Here is a 24,289-nt window from a genome sequence, read left to right as displayed (position 1 = left end):
TACTTGTGAGGAGTGTGGGTTAAGTGTTCAATGATTTTGGTCACTGGAAGTGAGATTCCCGTCGACGGCGAAGGATACGATACGGCCAAGAAGAAGGTCAGCAAATGCTCTTCAAATTACATTAATGACTATAATACCGTTTTTTCAAAAAGGTGCCATGGACACATGGGATCATTTTTTTAATGTTCATGGTAAAGGGAAGGAGGTAGTGTAAATTGTAAAAGTCTGGCACAGGGTCAGAGCCACATCCGACAAAACCAGATAGCCTGAGTGGATGGAGAGCACGCCTCATTAGACAATATCTTCAGCCCCTGTTTCCTCATGAAGTGTATTATGGGACTAATGGCTACATTGTGATATTCATTGGGTATCCTTTTGAGTTATCAATTAACACTGTTTTGGAAGTTACTTTAATCTGTGCAATACATTTGGAATCTGTACAATAAAGTAAAATTCTAGTCTTCACCCAATTAACATTCCCATTGTGGCTATGAAAAAAAGCTCCCTTTTGCTTGCATAAGCCGCTAAACGTATGACAAGGTCTATCTAGAGACCAAGGGGAACAAAAATGGACTTAGAAATGCGGCTGTTGGCCATTGCTCGCTCATTGACTGTCGCGCACGTTCCCCGGTGGCCCGGTTTGTAATGTTCTGATTAGCATCATGGGAGTGCAAGTGGATACTATTTGCCCTGGGGATGGACGGACCTTTATGAAGCACAGTGGAGACACTGCAGAGGCAAGAGCAGAGAGCAGACAGACGCAACCGAGGTGCTGCAATGGGAGACTGGTCAGACTCAGACTGGGGTCAACAAGGAGAGACCAATGAATGGAAAGACTCAGACTGTGGTCAAGAGGAGACCCCCAATTGGTGTTATTGTGGCGAGTGTGAATACATGGGAGCAGAAGAGGATAATATCTGCTGACATCAACACAACTGCATGTTGAAGAACATGAGTGACTACGATGTGCACTGCATTACTTGAGTCTGTGGTGTTTCATCCATTTCTCCTAAAAACGGCCTACTAAAGCTAGCGAATGACAAATTCTAACCACCCCTTCCGGCACTGAAATAAATCGAAGCCTAAGTACAAGAACTGTTTAAACCAGATCCTAAACAAAAAATGGTCTATATTAATCCAAAAACTGAACAGGTGGAAGCAAAACTAATAGTAATGTTAGGCTGTTATGGACAGGTCAGTAATGGTGAGGAGGATTGATTAAATGTTCAATGATTTGGATCACTGGGAGTGAGATCTAGTCAACGGCGATTGCTACGATGCGGCCAATAAGATCAGCAACTTACGTTATGGTTTACAATACAGTTATTTTAAAAAGGTTGCATGGAAACATGGTATCATTTTTATAATTTTCGAAAAAGGGGAGGAGACAGATGGATTGGAAAAAAATGGCCCAGGGTCAGAGTCACAAACGTCAAAAATCAGCAAGCCGGAATGGAGGGACAGCGCGCATCATTAAACAACACCACAAAAAACTCTGAACAAACACCCTGACCTCAAAGTTCATTGAAGGTGAACAAAAAAGTGCTGGAAGAACATTGACAAGACGGGAGAGACCAGTAACTCTTGACGGCAGAAGAAGGTGAACCAAAAAAAAGAGCTGGAAGCCAAGAAGGTGGCCAATTGGACATGCGCAAAAGTAGCTGCCCCCCCCGCCCAGAAGCCCAGAAAGGCTCCCAGGCAGGGTAACGGGACACACGCTCGAAGGCAAGCCCGTCGACCGTGATCCCGTTGACAAGTATAGTCATGTGATGTATAGCAGTATACAACAAACATCCATCTATTAACATAAAAAATAAGATGCGAGAGAACAGCAACTGTTGATGGCCTCGAAGGAAGAAGAAGATGAACAAAAAAGACCTGAAGCCAAGAAGGCGGACAATTGGACTTCTAGGCAAAATAGCTGCCCCCCGCCCAGGAGCCCAAAAAAGGGTCCCGGGTGAGGGAACGAGACACACCTCGACGGAGATCCCGTCGACAGTGATCCCGTTGGCACACACCGATGTCGAACAGTGTTCAATTGCAATTCTAAAACAACCTTGCAAACACAGCCCAAAGGGCCTGCACTTTAAATGTCAATTAGAAAAATGATAGGCAAACACAGCCCGAACAGGAGGCAGGTAGGATGTGCAGCATTCTTTGGATGCTGATTAAGGTTCAAAATAACAAAGGTAGCAGGTGCGCAAATTACCCACTGCCTGGACGGGGTACTAGTTACACAAAAGGCGCAATAAAGAAGAATATGATCCGTGTTAAGGCCTCCCTCAAGAACCTGGTCAGCAAAGGCGCCCTTGCGCAGCTGAAGGGCAGCGGTGTATCCGTATACTTCAAGGTGAAGAAGAAAGAACTGTAGGGCAAGGAAGCAGTGAAGACGACAGAAGAATGCCAAGAGTCCGGCGATCCCGTCAACAGCAATCCGGTCAACCCGCCTTACTTTAATTGACAAGATGAACGGGAACGAGCAGTAACCCTTCATTAAGGACAAAGTTCAAAATAAAAAAAATTGTAAACAAAAGAAAAATTTTAACATGAAAAACATCAGACTGAAAATCTTAGTCCATTACATAAAAATAGTAACCATCAATAACAAGGTAAAAATATGGATGAAGAAGATGCGGACAAGAAGATCCGTGTTAAAACGTCTAACCGTGCAATGATTTGTTGTATTATATTGGAAGAAGTGTAAATATGTGCGTACACTGACTGGAGTGCTATCAAGTCATGCATATTTAAGTATTTATTAGAAATGGTGTCTTGAAACGTGCAGATGGTACTTCAGCCTGCATCCCATAAGGTGGCCAGTGAGCCTCCTGCAATCGTGGCTTCCCTGGAGGAGAATCTCTTTTCTGAAGGGAGCAAGGTAGGTATTGTTGATAGAACTGTTACAAGATCATATTTGACCATTCCAGGATTAAAAGAAGCTGGTGGCATTCATGATGCAATTCAAAGTGGACAACAGCCCTCTGGCAAAGGACGGACGACATGCGCTGCTGGGACAATGGCAGGCAATCATTTCTCTTACATTTCCAGATGAAAATTAGGCTGGAAGGGAGTGCGTGGCCTATCTGGAATCTGTGGAAGCATCCAGTGCCATCCGTGTGGTCAAGATTCAGCCACAATCACAAATGCGTCTGTCCCAGAGGCGCAACTTTCCTTGGAGATATAACCTGTTTTTTTTTATGCGCAATGCAAAGATAAATAACAACAAAAATAGAAAACACAAGAATGTTGAGCCATTTCAGTGTCCGTGAAAAGACAGGAGCAATGGTAAAGGCTGGATGTTTTGGATTCCCACCTCACTATACAGATATGCGTCTGGGTGGTGACAAAAAGCACTGGTCTGCAGCTCACACAGAGTCACATGTCCTGGATGCTCCCAAGAAGCCTTGAAATGCAGCTCACAACAGGTTTACATTTACAAAGCTGAGGAGCCTCAACGTGCTGCCACCACACTGCCCCTGCTGTGAGGCTGGCAAGTTGAAAGGTATATGGTGCGGGCAGAGGTATTTACCAATGAAGGGAGTCGTCTAGACCAGAGGGGCAAAGCTGGTCTTGGTGTGTCTTCTGAACAATGAAACCTTTGAGTTTTCTGCCAAGAACATGTTGTTTATGTGGCACTAGAATGAGTGGGACTGTTTAATATGCAGAAGAGCCTTCGATACTTTTTCGCAAAAGTAAATTGGCTGCTAAAATTTCATTTTTTACAGCAGTATTGTCTGTGGCTACAGTAAACTGGACTTAGTCTGTCTCGTGGATCGAATTGTTTGATCTCCTTCTATTGACTTTGACAAAATGGAATAGTACTGCAACGCTTGATGCCCTTGACGGAAGAAGATCAAGGTGAACAAAAAAGAGCTGGAAGCAAAGAAGGCGGGCAGTTGAAAATCCAAAGAAATAGCTGCCCCCCGCCCAGGAGCCCAAAAAAGGGTCCCGGGCGGGTGAACGGGACACACGTCGACGTCGAGCCAGTCGTCCGTGATCCCGTTGATACACACCAGTGTCGAAGCGTTTGGACTTTTCAATCTACATGTGTATAGTCAATGACAAGCAAGTGCAGCGTTATATCTCTGAATTGACGAGACAGAAGAAAACAAAGAAGAGGAGGATGAACAAAAAAAGAGCTGGAAGCCAAAAAGGTGGACAATTGGACATGTCGGCAAAGTAGCTGCCCCCGCCCAGGAGCCCAAAAAAGGGTCCCAGGCTAGGGAACGGGACACACCTCGATGGAGATCCCGTCGAGCGTGATCCCGTTGACACAGAACGATGTTGAAGCGTCTTCTGACCGTACCAAGCCATAAAAGAACACTGACTCTTGGCGGCAGAAGCAGCAGATGAAAAAAAAAAGCTGGAAGCCAAGAAGGAGGACAATTGAACATCCGCAAAACCAATACAAATTTTAGGCTGTTATGGACAGATCAATCATTGTGAAGGTTGAAGAAAATGAATTTATATAATGATGTTCAGCTTCCAAGTCCATTACACAGATACATGACTCTGTGCACTATGGCCCACTTTCAAATAAAAGCTATCATTAACAAGCCATTGCTTGAAATACAAGCCGGCGACCAATTGAGTATCAGCACATCGAGTACTGGCACCTGCGAAAAAAAATGAAGACATAGTGTGTCCTGTTTGGTCTTTAACCTCCATAAACAGATATGTGGCTTTGAGCAGTACAGCAAACTCCAACTAAGACTAAATACTTGCGCAAAACTGATAGGAGTGTTGGGTCCCAGTCAGGGGATCGTTTGAATGCACACGATCTGCCATGGAGTTGCCTCATACAGTCATTAATGGACCCGTAAACTCTGCCGTACAATGGCGTACAAATTGATTTGTTGCATTCTGTGGATGCTGAATAAGGTTATTGTCCAAAGTCAAAGATTTTATGCAGTTTTGAAAAGAAGATAACACACGAGCCACATCGAACGGAACCAGATAGCCAGGTGCGGCTGACTGGAGTGCAAGCGCGCAGCATTTAACAACAACACAACAATCTCTGAACAAAGAGGGAGGATGAGCACAGCTCGGTGAATAACCTTTCACACACAACTTATAAGGTAGGCTAAGGGCGGCCTGTCAGATCTGATCTTGAAAGTCATGACCTCCTCGGCCGAGATGAATGCAGTTTCACTGGCGGCCGCGAAGAAGTCACAGTCAAACCACTGTCACAAAATACTGTGATCTGCCTTGAAAACGAGGCTAAAATGCGGGCACGAGCCTGGTTGGGAAAGGCGTCCTAGTGTCCAAGACTATAGAGGAAATGACCGTTGCAGAAAACAATAAAGACTACGGTGAAAATGAATGAAACTAAAAAACAAAAATGTCATACACATGGCCCGGTTTATTCTGATAGCATCATGGGAGTGCAAGTGACACTATTTCCCCGGGGGACGGACGGACCTTTATGAAACACAGTGAAGACATTGCAGACGGAAGACCAGAGACCAGACAGATGCAACCGAGGTGCTGCGATGGGAGACTGGTCAAACTCAGACTGGGGTTAACAAGGAGAGTCCAAATGAACGCAAAGACTCACGCTCGGATCAAGAAGAGACCCCCAATTGGTGTTATTGTGTCCAGTGTGAATACATGGAAGCAGAAGAGGATAATATCTGCTGACATCAACACAAGTGCATGTGAAGGAACATGTGTAACTACAATCTGAACATGTGTAACTACAATCTGCACTGCATTACTTGAGTCTGTGGTGTTTGATCCATTTCTCCAAAAAATGGACTACTACAGCTAGCGAATGACCAATTATAACAACCCCTTCCGGCAGTCAAAGAAATCGACGCCCAAAAAAAATCAATGGAACAGCAGAAGAACATCAAGAATAAAAGTACAGGCCCAGAAGGGGCCAGTACTTTGTAATTTCAACACAGGCTCAATAAGTGGCCAGTACTTTAAGTTACAGTAACAATATACAAACAGAGCCCAGAAAGGGCCTGTACTTTGAATTACAAGAATAATAAACAAACACTGCACAGGAAGGGCCTGTAGTTTGAATTAAAAGAATAGACAAACACAACTCGGAAAGGCCCTGTACTTTTGAATGTAAAGAATTATAGTCACTGTACTTTGAAATTGGTGTGTTGCATTGTAATTGCGACAATAAAAGTACAGGCCCAGAAGGGGCCTGTACTTTAGACATTCGACAATAAAAGTACAGGCCCAGAAGGGGCCTGTACTTTGGAAATTCGACAATAAAAGTACAGGCCCAGAAGGGGCCTGTACTTTAGACATTCGACAATAAAAGTACAGGCCCAGGAGGGGCCTGTACTTTGGAAATTCGACAATAAAATTCGACAATAAAAGTACAGGCCCAGAAGGGGCCTGTACTTTGGAAATTCGACAATAAAAGTACAGGCCCAGAAGGGGCCTGTACTTTATAATTGCGACAATAAAAGTACAGGCCCAGAAGGGGCCTGTACTTTGGAAATTCGACCAAGTTTGCAAGGAGTTGGCCGTCTGAGAAGAGGTTTCAAATCTCACTTCCAGATAAAGTTAAAGTACCAGGCATTAACAAGCTGGATGACATTATCCAACTCCACAAAGAAGAGCAAAGTGACATATTGCCTGATTAAAAGACAATGGAACAGCAGAAGAACATCAAGCTGTATACGTTTGTGAATCAGGAAAACAAGTTTCGACAAAGTGTGCAAGGATTAGGCTGTATGAGAAGAGCTTTGAAATCTCATATTCGGGCTAGCTGTAGCTTGCAGCCAACATTTCGTTCTTTTTATTATTTCATATGTATTTTTTCTATCCTGCTCTCCAGGAACGGATAAAGTACCACCCATTAACAGGCTGGATGTCATTATACAACTCCACAAAGAAGAACAAAGTGACACATTGTATCAATGTGACAATATATGCATTTTATGCAAAGACTGTGTAATGGCATTCAAAGATATGTAACTAATGTTTCGCACATACATAGACATATATATATTTTGGTTCGTCCGAGTCGCAAGCCAAATTTGACATGAAAGCTTCCAGCACATTTAAATCTGCTTTAGTGTACCAGCAATTCTCAGAGTGTTTTGAGGTTCTGGTTCGCAAAATGCCAGTCCCAACGGGTACGATCTCATCTTGAAGGGAGCAAACATTGTCGGATCCTGCTACATCTCCTCCAACAGTCAATCCACGTTTCGTGAAACTCATGGAATAGATGAATGGACTCACAAAATACTGCGAACTGCCTTGAGAAGCAGTGTGCATTGAAAAAAGAACCAGCCAAAAAGACAGCCGGGAAGACCAAGAAAGCACCGGCTATGAAAAGGCTCTGGCTGGGCTCAAGAAGAAGCCGCAGATCGCAGAAAACGCCTGTATTTTGAATTACAATGAAAAGATAGCTGAGAAAGGGCATGTACTTTGGAATTGACAACAAAAAGGTAGTTTGAAATATCGACAATAAAGGTACAGGCCCAGAAGGGGCCTGTACTTTGGAATATCGACAATAAAAGTACAGGCCCAGAAGGGGCCTGTACTTTACAAGCCCAGAAGACTTATGCAAAGAATGTGTAATACCATTCAAAGATATGTATGTAATGTTTCATACATATATAGACATATATATCTTTTGGTTTCACATTAATGTTGGATAGGTATATCCAAAAAGGGGGGATTGTTCCAAAAATATACAAATATCCATATAAATTTGTTTTCATGTACTTCCAAAGAGTTCATGATTATGTAAGATCCCATTAACATGAGGCCTGGAGCTAAAAATGGCTTCCTATCTGACCTTGACAGCACAAGCTTCAACAAACTATTCTGTACACCCTTACAGGTCACCTTGCTTGCCTTGACTATATGATATGCAAATATTACACAGTGCAGAGCCTGCCTTTCTGGTCTGCCCATCTCTGGCGGTTTCGATTTGTACAGACATTGCACATCCATGTCAACCATGTATTACCAAGCTGGATGACGTTTTCCAACTCCACAAAGAAGAACAAAGTGACACATTGCCTGATTTAAAATCAATGGAACAGCAGAAGAACATCAAGCTGTATAAGTTTGGGAATCAGGAAAACAAGTTACAACCAAGTTTGCAAGGAGTTGGCTGTCTGAGAAGAGTTTTCAAATCTCAATTCCAGGAACGGATCAAACACAATGCAAGACTGGATGGTGTCCCTCGACTTGCAGGATGCGTACTTTCACATTCCAATCCTGAAGTCGCACAGGAAATATCTCCTTTTTACGGTCGGATCGCAACACTATCAGTTTGCGGTCCTTACATTTGGAATTACTACTGCGCCTCGAGTCTTTACCAAGGTGATGGCGGTGGTGGCAGCGCATCTCCGATGGTCGGGGATTCTTGTATTCCCCTATTTGGACGACTGGCTGATCAAAGCAGAATCGTTAGAGAGAGTGCTCCAACATCTGCAAGAGACAACCCAGTTGTTGTACAGGTTGGGTTTTTCGATAAATGTACCCAAGTCTACCCTGGTGCCCTCGCAGCGCATCCTGTTCATAGGTGCTGTACTGGAGACAACTGTATGTCGTGCAATCCCTCCTCCTCAAAGGATTCGCGACATACAGGAAATGATTCCTTTATTTTACAATGGAGCGGTTTTTCCAGTCCTGAAGAACCTTCGTCTGCTCGGTCTGATGGCTTCCTGCATTCTGTTGGTCAACCTGCACGCTGGCACATGAGGGCGCTCCAGTGGGGCCTCCGCAGTCAGTGGTATCAACACAACGGGGATTTCATGGAGTCAGTGAGGATCTCCAGAGAAGTTGGGGCGGATCTGTCTTGGGGCGTGGAAGGCAACCTGTCTCAGGGGAAGCCTTCTCAGCTTCCTCCTCCGGTGGCCACAGTAATAACGGATGCATCCACTCTAGGGTGGGGTGCTCATCTGGGGGACCTGGAGGTCAAGGGTCTTTGGTCTCCAGAGGAAAGGTTGCTTCATAACAACCTTCTAGAATTGCGGACGATACGTTTGGCGCTCAAGGCCTTCCTCCCTTCCCTTCGCGGTCGGTCGGTCCAAGTCTTGACGGACAACACGACTGCGATGTGGTACATCAACAAGCAGGTAGGAGTGGGGTCGCAGTGTCTCTGGAGAGAGGCTCTGTGTCTCTGGTCCGATTTGTCTGATGGCGAATCATCTAGTCGGAGTTCTGAAGGTGCGTGCAGACAGTCTCAGTCGGCAGTTTTCGGCCAACCACGAGTGGAGCCTTCATCCAGAGGTAGTTTGTCATGTCTTCCGGACGTGGGGGACTCCTCAGGTGGACCAGTTCGCTACTCACGTGAACGCTCACTGCCTGTTATTCTGCAGTGTCCAAAATCCGATGCAAGCAGCCTTGGGGGACGCGTTACAGTTGATTTTGGGAAGAAAACTCCTTTACGCGTTTCCTCCCTGGTGTGGAGAGAAATCTGTTGACCATTTGAAAGCCCACTTATCTGATGTTCTCCATTTTTCTCTATTTTTGGCGCAGCAAGGACTTGCTGTTGCCACAGTCAAGGGTTATCTCTCGGCTTTGTCTGCATTTCTATGTTTGCCGGACCAGCAGTCTCTTTTAAAATCACCTGTGGTTTTAAGATTCTTGAAGGGTATTGTTAATAAATTACCTCCTACTCCCTTTCTTGTGCCTCAATGGGACTTAAATCTTGTCTTAACATACTTGATGGGTGCTCCCTTTGAGCCCTTACACAAGTGTCCTATGAAGACAATGGAACTGCAGATGAACATCAACAATGAAAGTACAGGCCCAGAAGGGGCCTGTACTTTGTATTTTCAACAATAAAAGTACAGGCCCAGAAGGTTCCTGTACTTTGGAAATTCGACCACATTTGCAAGGAGTTGGCCGTCTGCGAAGAACATCAAGAATAAAAGTAATTTCCACACAGGCTCAATAAGTGGCGAGTACTTTAAGTGACAGAATTAATAGACAAACAGAGTCCAGAATGGGCCTGTAGATTGAATTAAAAGAAAAATGAGCAAACACTGTACAGGAAGGGTCTATAGTTTGAATTAAAAGAATAGACAAACACAGCTCTGAAAGGGCCTGTCCTTTGAATGTAAAGAATCATAGTGACTGTACTTTCAAATTGGTGTGCTACATTGTGTGGACGCTGAATAAGTCCAGAAGCCGACAGGACTCATGTGGTCCAAACTGATCTTGACGATGGTGACCGCTTCAGCTGTACGTGGGAATATCAACAATAAAAGTACAGGCCCAGAAGGGGTCTGTTCTTTGGAAATCCGACACTAAAAGTAAAGGCCCAAGAGGGGCCTGTACTTTAGACATTCGACAATAAAAGTACAGGCCCAGAAGGGGCCTGTACTTTAGACATTCGACAATAAAAGTACAGGCCCAGGAGGGGCCTGTACTTTGGAAATTCAACCAAGTTTGCAAGGAGTTGGCCGTCTGAAAAGAGGTTTCAAATCTCACTTCCAGATAAAGTTAAAGTACCAGGCATTAACAAGCTGGATGACATTATCCAACTCCACAAAGAAGAGCAAAGTGACACATTGCCTGATTTAAAGACAATGGAACAGCAGAAGAATATCAAGAATAAAAGTACAGGCCCAGAAGGGGCCTGTACTTTGTAATTTCGACAATAAAAGTACAGGCCCAGAAGGGGCCTGTACTTTATACATTCGACAATAAAAGTACAGGCCCAGGAGGGGCCTGTACTTTGAAAAATCGACCAAGTTTGCAAGGAGTTGGCCGTCTGAGAAGAGGTTTCAAATCTCACTTCCAGATAAAGTTAAAGTGCCAGGCATTAACAACCTGGATGACATTATCCAACTCCACAAAGAAGAGCAAAGTGACACATTGCCTGATTTAAGGACAATGGAACAACAGAAGAACATCGAGAATAAAAGTACAGGCCCAGAAGGGGCCTGTACTTTGTAATTTCGACAATAAAAGTACAGGCCCAGAAGGGGCCTGTACTTTAGACATTCGACAATAAAAGTACAGGATCAGGAGGGCCTGTACTTTGGAAATTCAACCAAGTTTGCAAGGAGTTGGCCGTCTGAAAAGAGGTTTCAAATCTCACTTCCAGATAAAGTTAAAGTACCATGGATTAACAAGCTGGATTACATTATCCAACTCTACAAAGAAGAGCGAAGTGACACATTGCCTGATTTAAAGACAATGGAACAGAAGAACATCAAGAATAAAAGTAATTTCAACACAGGCTCAATAAGTGGCCAGTACTTTAAGTGACAGAATTAATAGACAAACAGAGCCCAGAATGGGCCTGTAGTTTGAATTAAAAAAATAATGAGCAAACACTGTACAGGAAGGGTCTGTACTTTGATTTAAAAGAATAGACAAACACAGCTCTAAAAGGGCCTGGCCTTTGAATGTAAAGAGTCATAGTGACTGTACTTTCAAATTGGTGTGCTACTTTGTGTGGACGCTGAATAAGTCCAGAAGCCGACAGGACTCATGTGGTCCAAACCGATCTTGACGATGGTGACCGCTTCAGCTGTACTTGGGAATATCAACAATAAAAAAACAGGCCCAGAAGGCGCCTTTATTTTTTTAATTTCGACAATAAAAGTAGAGGCCGGGCAAGGTCCTTTACTTTGGAAATTCGTCAATAAAATTACTGTTAGGAAGGCTAATTTAGAATGATGCATTAGACGGTGAACCCGGGACATGGCAATTCAGTCAACAAAAAAACAAAAAGGATCACCAGAGACTAAAGAAGGCAGACAAGTTGGATATTTGAGGAATTAGCTGCCCCCACCCAGAAGCCCATAAAGGGTCACGGACAGGGGAACTGGACACACATGTAGACGTAGATGTAGATGTAGATCCGTGTTATTGACTTTAACTACATGGCAAAGTACAGCAACGCTTGATGCCCTCGAAGGCAGAAGAAGAAATTGAAAAACAATGTGTGGTGCACATTTACTGACTACAAAATCATATCTTATATTTGGCAAACACACCCCAAAAGGCAGCAGGTGTGCAAATTACCCACTGCATTCACAGGGTAGTACTTACCACAAATGGTCAATTACTGGCATGTACTTTGAATTTGACTAATAATTGGCAAACACAGCCCAGAAAGGGCCTGTACTTTGAAGTTCAACAATAACAGACAAACAGAGCCCAGAAAGGACCTGTAGTTTGAATTAAAAGAATAGAGAAACACGATAGGAAGAATATTTCTGAATTTCAATAAGGTTTAAAGCAAGCAAGGCAGCAAACGCCTAATCTAACCACTGCAGTGTCAGGGGAGTAGTTACTTTGGCTTCCCTGAGCAGTACACAGAATGGGGGTTTGGATTCCACAGTGGGAGCCTGAGAAATGGCTTCCACATGTAAAGAAGAAGAGGAAGGCAAGTGCACAACAATCCCACTTAGCAGAGTCGCAGACGCAGCAAGAGCTGAGAAAACAGCCCTGGCAGTACCAACAAAGAGGCCAGTCCGGTCTTGTGAGTGGAAATGGACGTGGACAGAACAGGAGAGGGGGCCTAATAGATGCCTACCTACACATCCCAATGAACGGCTACAGGGCTCAAGAACAAGCCACAGATTGCGAAGGATCCTTAACTTTGGAATTTCGACCATAAAAGTGTACTTTGGAATTTGGACAATGAAAATACAGGCCCAGAAGGGGCATGTATCTTGTAATTTCAACAATAAAAGTACAAGACCCAGAAGGGGCCTGGACTTTGTAATTTTATAACATGCTTAACAAATGGCCAGTACTTTAACTTACAGAAATAATACACAAACACAGCCCAGAAAGGGCCTGTACTTTGAATTAAAAGAATAGACAAACACACCTCTGAAAGGGCCTATACTTTGAATGTAAAGAATTATTGTCACTGTACTTTGAAATTGATGTGTTGCATTCTGTGGATGCTGAATAAGGTTAAGGTGATTCGCATGGACCCTCCTGCCTACCAAATCAAAACCTACAGTTGTTTGATGTTATTAGTAGTTGTGGAAAGGTGTGGCATCACGTCACGGGTGATTCAACGGTGCCTTGCTTGATGCCTTGTTTAATGTCCCCGAGGGCCCCCTGCACCTAGAGACCACTGTCAGAAGTGAATTGGACGCTTTTTGGCAGAGGGACTGAGAGCATACCACTTTTCTAAACGCACATGGCTGGCTTCTTTACGTGGATGCCATTTGCCAGACAGGGGTTATATCAAAGTGCGTAGCAAATGAAAAATAAAACATGGCTGGCTTTCACTGATATTACATTAGATTCGCACATACCATTGGTCACCTAGCGACCGTAACGGATGATGGTTGGTTTGCACTTGACAAACAAATATTATTATTAGATGATAATCCAGAGACATTTGTAGAAGGCAGGAAACTAGACACCATGTAAATCTACAGCCAAAATGCAGAAAAAGGTCAACCAAAATACATTGCATTTTTAAATACATTTCTGACAAGTAAAACCTTGAGAAGGTAACCAAGACGAGGGGTCACTTGGAATGCACTCCATGTGGATCCATCTACAGCATACTTGGCATTGTGCCTTAGAGGAATTCAGAACAAGCTGTACATTTTCTTGGTTGCAGACCCCGCAGAAGTGTTGAACTGATTCTAAATATGATAGAGGACAAGAGTAGCGCATCAGTAAAGGAGATTATGGACAGGTTTAAAACAATAATGAAACGAAGTACATAGGCCAGTCACTGATGTTCGAAAGTCGTTCAAAAAACCAATACAAAAACAAGCATTTAAAAAACTACAAGTTAATTTCCATCAATTACTATCTTGGATAAAATGAAATACTTGGCAGTGCTCGTTTGATCATTGAAGAAATGAAAAATTGCTACCACACACATAAACTTTGAAAGTAACCTAGGGCATTACAAATGTAGAAACATGTTTCGTACAATCTAAAATTCTTACCTGAATACTCCAGTAGCTTTATTGCAATAAACATTCTATAATCACTCAGAAACGTGATATTGATTTCATTTGCCCGAACTGGTCTTCTAGCTATGTACGATTCTGCAAACTGGACAGAGTTTAAAAACGAACATGTTACACTAATAACATAATGGAAATAAAAATGAACTGATAAATTCAAGCGCTTTTTACTTTTAAATTCTTGTGTCCAACGTCTCACACCTACCACATCAGTAACATCTTCTTTGCCAGACAAAATCACAGGCAAATAAAAATCACGACCGACAGGCAGTACCATCAGGATCACTTGGCGTTCAAGACAGTAATTTAAATATAAAGCAGTCTTTAATGTGTGCAACTACTACAAAGGCGTCAGCAATGTTTAACATAAACCTATCTACGACAAATTCCAACTTGTAATTAAAGTATGGAAAAATTACCAGCATGCAAAAAACACCACAATTGTAGCTATCCTGTTGCTTGGCCTTACATTCTACCACTAACTTCCAGAGCTCACTGTGTGGACAGTCGATTTCCTGTAGGAAAGCCCTTTAGAAACATTCGAACGGTCTGGTTAAATATTAGTTAGAAAAATGAAACACAAGTACGATTACAATATAATACATATTTCAACTTAGAAGAAAAAAATGTTGGCCAAAAAGTATCTGTGCACTTTTGACATAACATATGCAATAGAAAGTAAAAGTAAGTGCTACCTCCAATTCTGTAAAAAAATTATGGTAGGTCCCAAGATTGCCATCCAGCGAATCATACACTTTTATTTTTCTGGCAAAAGGTTTTAAAATCTGAAACGGTAAGCACAATAGGAAATAAAATATTAAAATATGGACATTTTTAAATGCATTTGTATGCTACAATCGTGAATACTAAATCAAGAAATGGAAATTAATATAGTGTTCAGCAAAACAGTTCAGCAGTTACTAGTAATACTAAGTCAAACTTAGGAAGAAGAATATGACAAAAGTGACAAAGGTGAAAAAAGATAAAAATTACCAAAAGTAGCCAATGAACGCCAGTATTGGTCGGACACAGGACTGTATCCTTCATCTCAAAAGGTATCTATACAGTACAAAATAAGCTTATGAAAAAATGCAAGTCAAATACAACATCCATACTCAATGTCTGCAGAAAAATGCTAACAAGTAATTAAGTATTAAAAGAGAACTGGAAGGGAACAATAATCACTTCCAAGACAATGACAAAAATAAATGACATACAGCATACACCTTTTTAGTACTCGGAAAAATGTTCCAATATTAATAAATGGCATGAAAATTAATTGGAACAATCAAATAATCATTAACAACTCAAAACAATATTGTAATCATGATACAGATTTCAATATTTACCCGGCAATGAGAGGAGCGATATGATCCAAGGAAAATGGACGAAGAGACTGTTGCAGAAATCAATAAGCACTGAAGTCAAGATAAAATAAAGTAGCTTAGAAACATTTCATACACATTTACTATTCTTGGTTGGTGCATTGATAATTAATGACAATATACGTACATTAGTGGTTAACAGGCATAATCGGCTGAGATACGCATTAATGACCTTTGAAAAAATGAAGAAAACACATGAACTCTACCACGGGACTCACCATGTACATCCTACATAATTAGATACTATAGTAAGAATACATTTCATGTAAACCAACCTCATCAACTATCCATTGGCCCTCTTTTAAGGAACAAAAAGAATCATCATATAATTTGAAACCCGTCACTACTGCTTCTAACCGTCCAATCGCCGGTTTCCGCCATACATCAAGAACTTTTTTAAACAATTTGGTAGTAGGACCTAAGGGGGATGCAGGCTTTGTGGGAGATGAAGCGGGCATTGCGGAAGATGCAGGCATGGCGGGAGATGATGCAGGCGTGGCGGGAGATGATGCAGGCGGTGCGGCAGATGATGGGAGCACAGATGGCCATCGGTCACTGGTCATGTTTCCTGAAAAAAGATTTTTTTGAAGTGGTTGTTAATAATACTGAAACAAGAGTACATAATCATAAATCCCAAATGTAAAGTAGTGTTCTTTACACAACAAAATGTTCATAACAAATATCTTTGCGCATATTAAAGAGACATTTACACAGGCACAGTGATCACCATAATAAAAAACATAAAATTAGGCCTTTACTTTAAAAAAGGTAGCCCTAACAAAATTACCTGTCGCACTCAACTGATAAGGCCTCAACATGTCCAGATTATAAGTTCTACGTAAGACCACGTTGCTACTATTGAGTAACTTTACACGCTTCCCTTTAATCTCATGTATATGGTAGGGTCCTGCGAAATTATGCTCCAAAATGCCGCCTTTCCTTGCCGATCGCCTACAATTTTTAGCAAGGCCTAACTCTCCTTCGCTGAACAAGTACGGCTTATATTTCTTACAAACTCTTTTCTTAAACTTTTCTTTTTGCTTTTCCTGAGCAACCTCTATATTCTGCTTTGTCTGCTTCTGCAACTCTGCTGCTCTAATTTTCTTTTCTGCAACAAGTGGTGCATACTCGCTTTCTGTTGGTAGTTTAAACAGAAGCTAATGAAGGAAACAAAAATAAAAAAATGCTTTTTACCGATTTTAAATGGAGCGATTTAATATACAGCTATTTTGCAAAAATATGATAAACAAACTTTGTTTCAAATGCAAAAAAAACACGGCAAGCATGTATGTCAAAGTCCATCAACTGCCAGTTTAAAATATACATTGGAATACTCTAAATATCATTCCGGTCCATCCATGACCTCACTAGGAAATCTTGCTTCTCGGCCATACATAAGTAGAAAAGGGGAAACTTTTGTGGTGGTATGCGGCTTCGATCATAAAGCAAACAATGCTTTGTCCAAATAAACATCCCAATCAGTCTGATGCTCATTGACGTACTTGGACAACGTGCTGTAATAATAAAAACAATTAACCGGAAGCATAAATAATACTGTCAGATCAATAGACACATTCCTTTCCAGTTACGATTTCACTGCAGCAAAGCAAACCTGTCAGAACACATTAGAGAAAGTAGTAAAATAGTAAAGTGCAAAAACATCACCATGACAGGTAACTCATAAGTAACTAACAAAGTCAATGACAAACTTGCATTACCTTTTAATGTTAGTATTTGTATGCTCATCTAACCCATTTGTCTGTGGATGATAGGCTGCACTTACAGAACGTTCTATTTGTAAGAGCCTACATAACTCCATATGAATCTGAAAACAAACATCAATATATTGGGACATGTGGGTGAAATAAACTTTAGAACTGTTAATCAATAAGAAAAAAACAGTACACAAAGATCACAATAGACATCAGAGCATTATAAGTTATGGCAAAATGGCTCACTCACTTCATTCACAAACTCACAACCTTGATCGGTTAGGATCATTTTTGGAGTACCATGGTGGAGGTACATTTGCATCAATCTTGAAGCAACCTCAACTCCAGTCTTTGATTGTAAAGGGAATGCCTCAACCCATTTCGAAAAATAATCTGTGGCTGTCAGAACATATCTGTATCCTGTAGGAGTGGTAGGTAAAGGTCCAATCAAATCCAATCCAATAAGTTCCCAAACTTCTTCCACCTGTTAATAAACACAATCACAGGTACAAAAGTCGAAGGCAGAAAAAACGCAATACTAAGATCAAAATCAGGTAATGGACAGAAAGTTTGTAACAGTAGAGTCAACAAAGTAAAAACGTGCTTTGATTGGTTTTAATTCTGGGCAAATCTTGAGGGCTGGTTGTTCCTTTTGACAAACGTCACAGTGTTTGATCTGCAAGTCAAAAAAATAGAAATCTGACAAGTACAATTAATAACCATGTCACAGAGTGCACAATCTAAAAAACTTGACGCCTTACATCTACAGTGCTAAGGGAGAACAAGAACAAAACATACCCTATAGGATACTTCATTGAAAAACTGTACATACCATAGTGGAGAGAGAGTGAAATAAAACATAAATATACGGGTTCAAATTTTTTGTATTAAAAAAACAATCGCTAATGAAAAAACATATATAATAAGTTTTTATAAAAACATGGCCAAATGGAAACTTACCCATTCATCAATTTGAACTGACATATTTGGCCAAAAATAATGGGAGGAAATGCATTTCAGAGTTTTATTGATACTGGAATGGCCACCAAGAGTAGAGGAATGAAATTCTTGATACATTTTATAAGCAGATTCAGCACCAATGACCACTTTTGTCTTCTTAGCTTTAGCAGTATAGAACAAACACCCAGCTATTATCAAAAAGAGAAAAAAATGAAGGACAGTTACACAAACTATGCAGGGCAAAAGTGAAAACATAAACAAAAAACATGCAATAACACATAAACCGTTAACACATGCCACTTACAAATAAATAATGAGATATACTACCATCAACGGTGTAACTTTTCGACATTCGGCGTAATCCATGCTTCTGAACTTTTGTAAAACCATCTGGATAAACATTACGGCTCACATAATCCACAAGCTCATTTTACTTAATGGCATCCATTACTATAAAAAGAGAAAGTTTGAAGAATAATATACAGTCATATATACCATTAAGCCATTTTACATGGTGTCATTCAAATAATTACAAAGACCAATAGTAAACAAAGGTGTAAATATACACCATTAGTATAGATATCGTCCCTGTCAAGAACACTACGTATTAGGAAGAAAGCTCAAGTTCGTAGAACATGGCAGGCCTGAGGGCGTAGCCACACGTGTCTGGCTTGCTAAGGCACAATGCTGGTTTTCAAAGAGATTAGGTTGGGACTTGGCACGGTAGCGTCGTCATAAGGGAACAGAATTTACAGCACATAAAAAAATAAGATATCATTCAACATACCATTGCCCAAACCTTATAAAGCCCAATGGACCTACGCATTTGGAAGAAGGCCCGAGTTCGTAGCTCATGGCAGGCCTGAGGGCGTAGCCGCACGTGTCTGGCTTGCTAACGCACAATGCTGGTTTTGAAAGAGATTAGGTTGGGACTTGGCACGGTAGCGTCGTCATAAGGGAACAGAATTTACAGCACATAAAAAAATAAGATATCATTCAACATACCATTGCCCAAACCTTGTAAAGCACAATGGACCTACGCATTTGGAAGAAGGCCCGAGTTCCTAGCACATGGCAGGCCTGAGGGCGTAGCCGCACGTGTCTGGCTTGCTAACACACAATGCTGGTTTTGAAAGAGATTAGGTTGGGACTTGGCACGGTAGCTTCATCATAAGGGAACAGAATTTACAGCACATAAAAATATAAGATATCATTCAACATACTATTGCCCAAACCTTATAAAGCACAATGGACCTACGCATTTGGAAGAAGGCCCGAGTTCGTAGCACATGGCAGGCCTGAGGGCGTAGCCGCACGTGTCTGGCTTGCTAATGCACAATGCTGGTTTTCAAAGAGATTAGGTTGGGACTTGGCACGGTAGCGTCGTCATAAGGGAACAGAATTTACAGCACATAAAAAAATAAGATATCATTCAACATACCATTGCCCAAACCTTATAAAGCACAATGGACCTACGCATTTGGAAGAAGGCCCGAGTTCGTAGCACATGGCAGGCCTGAGGGCGTAGCCGCACTTGTCTGGTTTGCTTACGCACAATGCTGGTTTTGAAAGAGATTAGGTTGGGACTTGGCACGGTAGCGTCGTCATAAGGGAACAGAATTTACAGCACATAAAAAAATAAGATATCTTTCAACATAGCATTGCCCAAACCTTATAAAGCCCAATGGACCTACGCATTTGGAAGAAGGCCCGAGTTCGTAGCACATGGCGGGCCTGGGGGCGTAGCCGCACGTGTTTGGCTTGCTAAAGCACAATGCTGGTTTTCAAAGAGATTAGGTTGGGACTTGGCATGGTAGCGTCGTCATAAGGGAACAGAATTTACAGCACATAAAAAAATACGATATCTTTCAACATAGCATTGCCCAAACCTTATAAAGCCCAATGGACCTACGCATTTGGAAGAAGGCCCGAGTTCGTAGCACATGGCGGGCCTGAGGGCGTAGCTGCACGTGTCTGGCTTGCTAACGCACAATGCTGGTTTTCAAAGAGATTAGGTTGGGACTTGGCACGGTAGCGTCGTCATAAGGGAACAGAATTTACAGCACATAAAAAAATAAGATATCATTCAACATACCATTGCCCAAACCTTATAAAGCCCAATGGACCTACGCATTTGGAAGAAGGCCCGAGTTCGTAGCACATGGCAGGCCTGAGGGCGTAGCCGCACGTGTCTGGCTTGCTAACGCACAATGCTGGTTTTCAAAGAGATTAGGTTGGGACTTGGCACGGTAGCGTCGACATAAGGGAACAGAATTTACAGCACATAAAAAAATAAGATATCATTCAACATACCATTGCCCAAATCTTATAAAGCCCAATGGACCTACGCATTTGGAAGAAGGCCCGAGTTCGTAGCACATGGCAGGCCTGAGGGCGTAGCCGCACGTGTCTGGCTTGCTAACGCACAATGCTGGTTTTCAAAGAGATTAGGTTAGGACTTGACACGGTAGCGTCGTCATAAGGGAACAGAATTTACAGCACATAAAAAAATAAGATATCATTAAACATACCATTGCCCAAACCTTATAAAGCCCAATGGACCTACGCATTTTGAAGAAGGCCCGAGTTCGTAGCACATGGCAGGCCTGAGGGCGTAGCTCATGGGCGTAGCCGTCTGGCTTTAAACGTCGAGGCAATTTGCTAACGCACATGTCTGGCTTTCAACGTCGAACAAAGGCATTAACAAAAAAAAAAGGCACATTGTTGTCTATCAGAAATATTAATTTACATACAACATAACATTGCCAAAGAAATATAACAAACGCACAAAGCGGGTATCAGAAATATTAATTTACATACGACATAACATTGCGAAAGAAATATAAAAAACGCACAAAGCGGGTTTGAAATTAAAAAAAAGCAAATAGCTACACTACTCACCGACTCAAAGCAACAGAGTGAAGCCCAAACGATGCAAGGGTTGCAAGTAGACGATGCAAAGGATGTAGTACACACTGCAACACACAACTGCAAGCGATGCAGGGATTGCACTACTAAACTCGAGCGGTAGCCAGGGGGTGGTAAAAGTTCAGCAGGGCTGTGGGAAAAGTTCCAGAAACTTGGCGAATAATAAATACATAGAAATGCGATGATTGGTTGAAGCTAACAGTTTGGAGGCGATCTATTGGATGAGAAAAAGAGTCTGACTTGTGATTGGATGAGAAAAAGAGTGAGACTTCTGATTGGTCAGAGTCGAGAAACGAAAGGAGGTACAGCAAATAATGATGCACGTCACGAAACGTCATACAACGTCATAGGGGCATAATATGCGCATGCGCAGGAATGTTGCGCATGCGCAAAACGAGGGGGGGTACAGCGCTCGATGGGGTACAGAGCTCGATAGTACACCGGCATCATTGCGCAAGGTCACGTTGCATGACCTTGCCTGGCGCCCATTTTCAGGAAATTATTATTTGGGCATATTTACACAAGCTTTCACCGGAGTTGAGGAGACAACAGTGCTGCTTATTCAGAACTGGATTATTTAAAACATTGGGAATTGTTTTGAACGGACAGCGGTAATTATTCGATTAAAAGAAGAAACAGGTGAGACAGTCGGGGGCACTTAAGGAGTCGGATTTTTAAATTGTTTTGGTTCAAGGGACTGAGAAGTTTTTCTTCATTTTCAAGGAAATGTACTTTTAAGCATTTTTTTTTGTTTTGTTCACAGGACCTGATACAGGACCAGTTGGCCATGCACAATAATAATTCACCTATACAAGACCGTTTATGGGTGAATGGGGACGCACCACTGGATGATGTTTTAGCGATAATGAGGAAATCAGAAATGTCTGGAAGATGTGCTATTGTAGTTAAAGATTCTGAGAAAGAATCTGGAAAGACACCAGGAGAAGTTTTCAGGATGCAGAATACAGCAAAGAACCAAGCAAAACAATTTCAAGGAAGATGGTCAAACCAACCATTAAGAAACCAGGGAAAGGACAAAAGTACTGAGGATAGGAGATGTTATTGATGTGATAGTAAAGAGCATTTAGCCTTCAATAAGATGTGTCCTGATGTAAGAAAAAAATGTGGTGTGTGTGGTTCAGTAGGACATTTTAGCAAAATGTGTCGCAGACGCAGCAATGTGAAGTGCATTTGGAGTGAAGAGTTAGGTATGGATTAAGATAGCAAGGATGATGAGAATTGTGTGAAAAATGTGAGAGGAAATTTGGTTTTAAATCTCAAAGATGATTCTATGGAAGGTGAACCAATATGTGAACTGTCCTTGGGTGGTGTAAGTGTAAACGTTTACGCTGACTCAGGATCATTGTACACTATTATGAATGAAGAAGTATGGAAGAAGAAATTTACAAACAAAATAGGAGATCATTTAAATGTCTTTGATGTGAATCCTGTAGGTTACACAGGGGAGAAGATTGACATGTTAGGGTTCAGATGGCTCACTTTTCTTTTTAAAGGGAGAATGACCAGAGGGAAGTTGTATGTTGCCAAAGTGGGACCATCTGTTTTGGGATGGTATAACCAGAAAAATGTACATATTATTTTAGACCCAAACAGTGATGAGAAAGTACTTGTATTGGACGAAAGCAGCAAAATAGAGGATGTATTGAAAAAGAAGTTTGTTAGTGTAGTTGGACAAGAGTTAGGAACACTAAAGGGATTTGAACATAGGATTGTTCTTTAAGGTAATGCTGAACCGAAAGTACAAAAGGTAAGACCTTTTCCAATGTTAATAAGAGAGGAAGTAAAAAAAGAGATACAAGGACTACTAGCTAAAAGAGTTATTGAGGAGATAGAAACGTCCGGATGGATTTCTCCGGTTGTGGTCGCAAGGAAACCCAACAGAAAAATGTGTCTATGCATCAACTTGCGCCATCTTAACAACAACATTGTGATCGAAAGATTTCCATTACCTAAAATAAATGAAATGGTTTCGTCTTTAAGAGGGGCAACATGGTTCTCTACCAACGACCTCTCTGCTGCTAGAAGTTTTTCGGAAGGAAGGAACTGGTAGTTCTGAGTCTTCCACAAGCAAAAACATATCTGATATGTCTCTTTCTTCTTTAAGGAGAGAGGAAGGGTTTGTTTAAAATTCTATTGTTGATAATTCTATTGATGTTGGGATGTCTAACAAAAATACAGACTCTAATGTTAGTGATATCGTTTGGTCTAGAGGAAAAGAGTGTTGCCCGCTTGGCTTAAAGAATATGTAATTTGGTTTTTGATTTTATGCTTGTTGAATGTGTTATCACATATTTTCCTTATTAATATTATTTTATTTATTTTTATTTTTTGTTTTCCTTTCCTAGTATTGTCTTCTCCTTCTTCTCGTACATGCGATACTGTTTTTTTTATTTATATGAAGGGGGGATGTGTTGTGTTGTTATTTCTTGTACTATTAAAGCTGTTTGTGTATAGCTTTAAGGCTCATGTGGGTGCGAGCTTTGGAATGAAGCTTGGTCATGGGGAGTCCAGTGAGGCTAGTCAGTTAGAAGCCGAGCTGGGATCCGAGAGGTTGTGCTGCCTGGCGCTTGCCCGTTTCTTATGCTTCATCTTCTATTCCAAATAAAGGAATTCAAGTAATCCAGCGTATTTTACTTATTTAACATTGAGTGATCACTTTTCCGCCCCTTACTGTTCTATTGGGGTGTTTAGACTGGCATCTATGAGGTGAAACGTTTGCCCTTAGAGTTTTAACATGGGTAATAATGACTAAACTATGAAGTAATAATGGATCAAAATGTGCTGCATTACGTTGCATAATTTCCTTTTCTGCCGCATAATTTAGTCAACCCTGCAAAATAATTCGGTCCTCTCCTGTCGAATAATTCCAGTGCCCTGCCTATACACTACCGCAACAGAGCATTGTCTGAATTGGAGCACGTGGTTGCTTCAGGCCTGATGAATGAACAGCTTTCAGTCCCTGAAGATGCTAGAACTAGGTAATACAAAGTCTCCTCTGCAAATCATTTGAATGTATCAGCAGCTATAGCCATGTTAAATTGGGATTGCAAGCATGGTTATACTGTAGAGGTAATCCAGGCAATGTACTAGTGTTAGGGCAGGCAAGTGCAGTCATTTAGGAGCTATAAGCATAATGTCAGAAACACAAATTGTTTGAGAAACAAGACCTTTTATTAGCATGTATAACTCAACAAATATGTTCACACATGTAACCCTATGGCAGGAGGTCAGTAATGTGAAAGCATTGTAAAACCATCTCATAGTGCTGTCTTCAACACAGGCATATATATCGGTGTGCAAATCAAATCACGTCACAAGCCGTAGAAGAATGCACAAGTGTCCGTAAAGGGTGTCACAGTGTTTAACATGCCGATGCTCTAACACCAACACC

At 41.6% G+C, this 24,289-nt stretch overlaps 1 long non-coding RNA gene across 1 annotated transcript in view; it reads left to right on the top strand.

The window, feature by feature from the left end:
* Positions 1-23,515, top strand: part of LOC144792842 (uncharacterized) — a 93,749-nt gene extending 70,234 nt beyond the window's left edge. The window contains exon 2 of the long non-coding RNA XR_013602632.1: positions 21,641-23,515. This is a non-coding gene — a long non-coding RNA (uncharacterized LOC144792842). The remainder of the gene's footprint in view (positions 1-21,640) is intronic.
* Positions 23,516-24,289: the final 774 nt, after the last annotated feature.

Source organism: Lissotriton helveticus, chromosome 11 (genome assembly GCF_964261635.1).
Source record: "Lissotriton helveticus chromosome 11, aLisHel1.1, whole genome shotgun sequence".
Lineage (NCBI taxonomy): Eukaryota > Metazoa > Chordata > Amphibia > Caudata > Salamandridae > Lissotriton > Lissotriton helveticus.
Note: the sequence above shows the minus strand (reverse complement) of the source record. Positions and strands in the feature narration are given on the sequence as shown.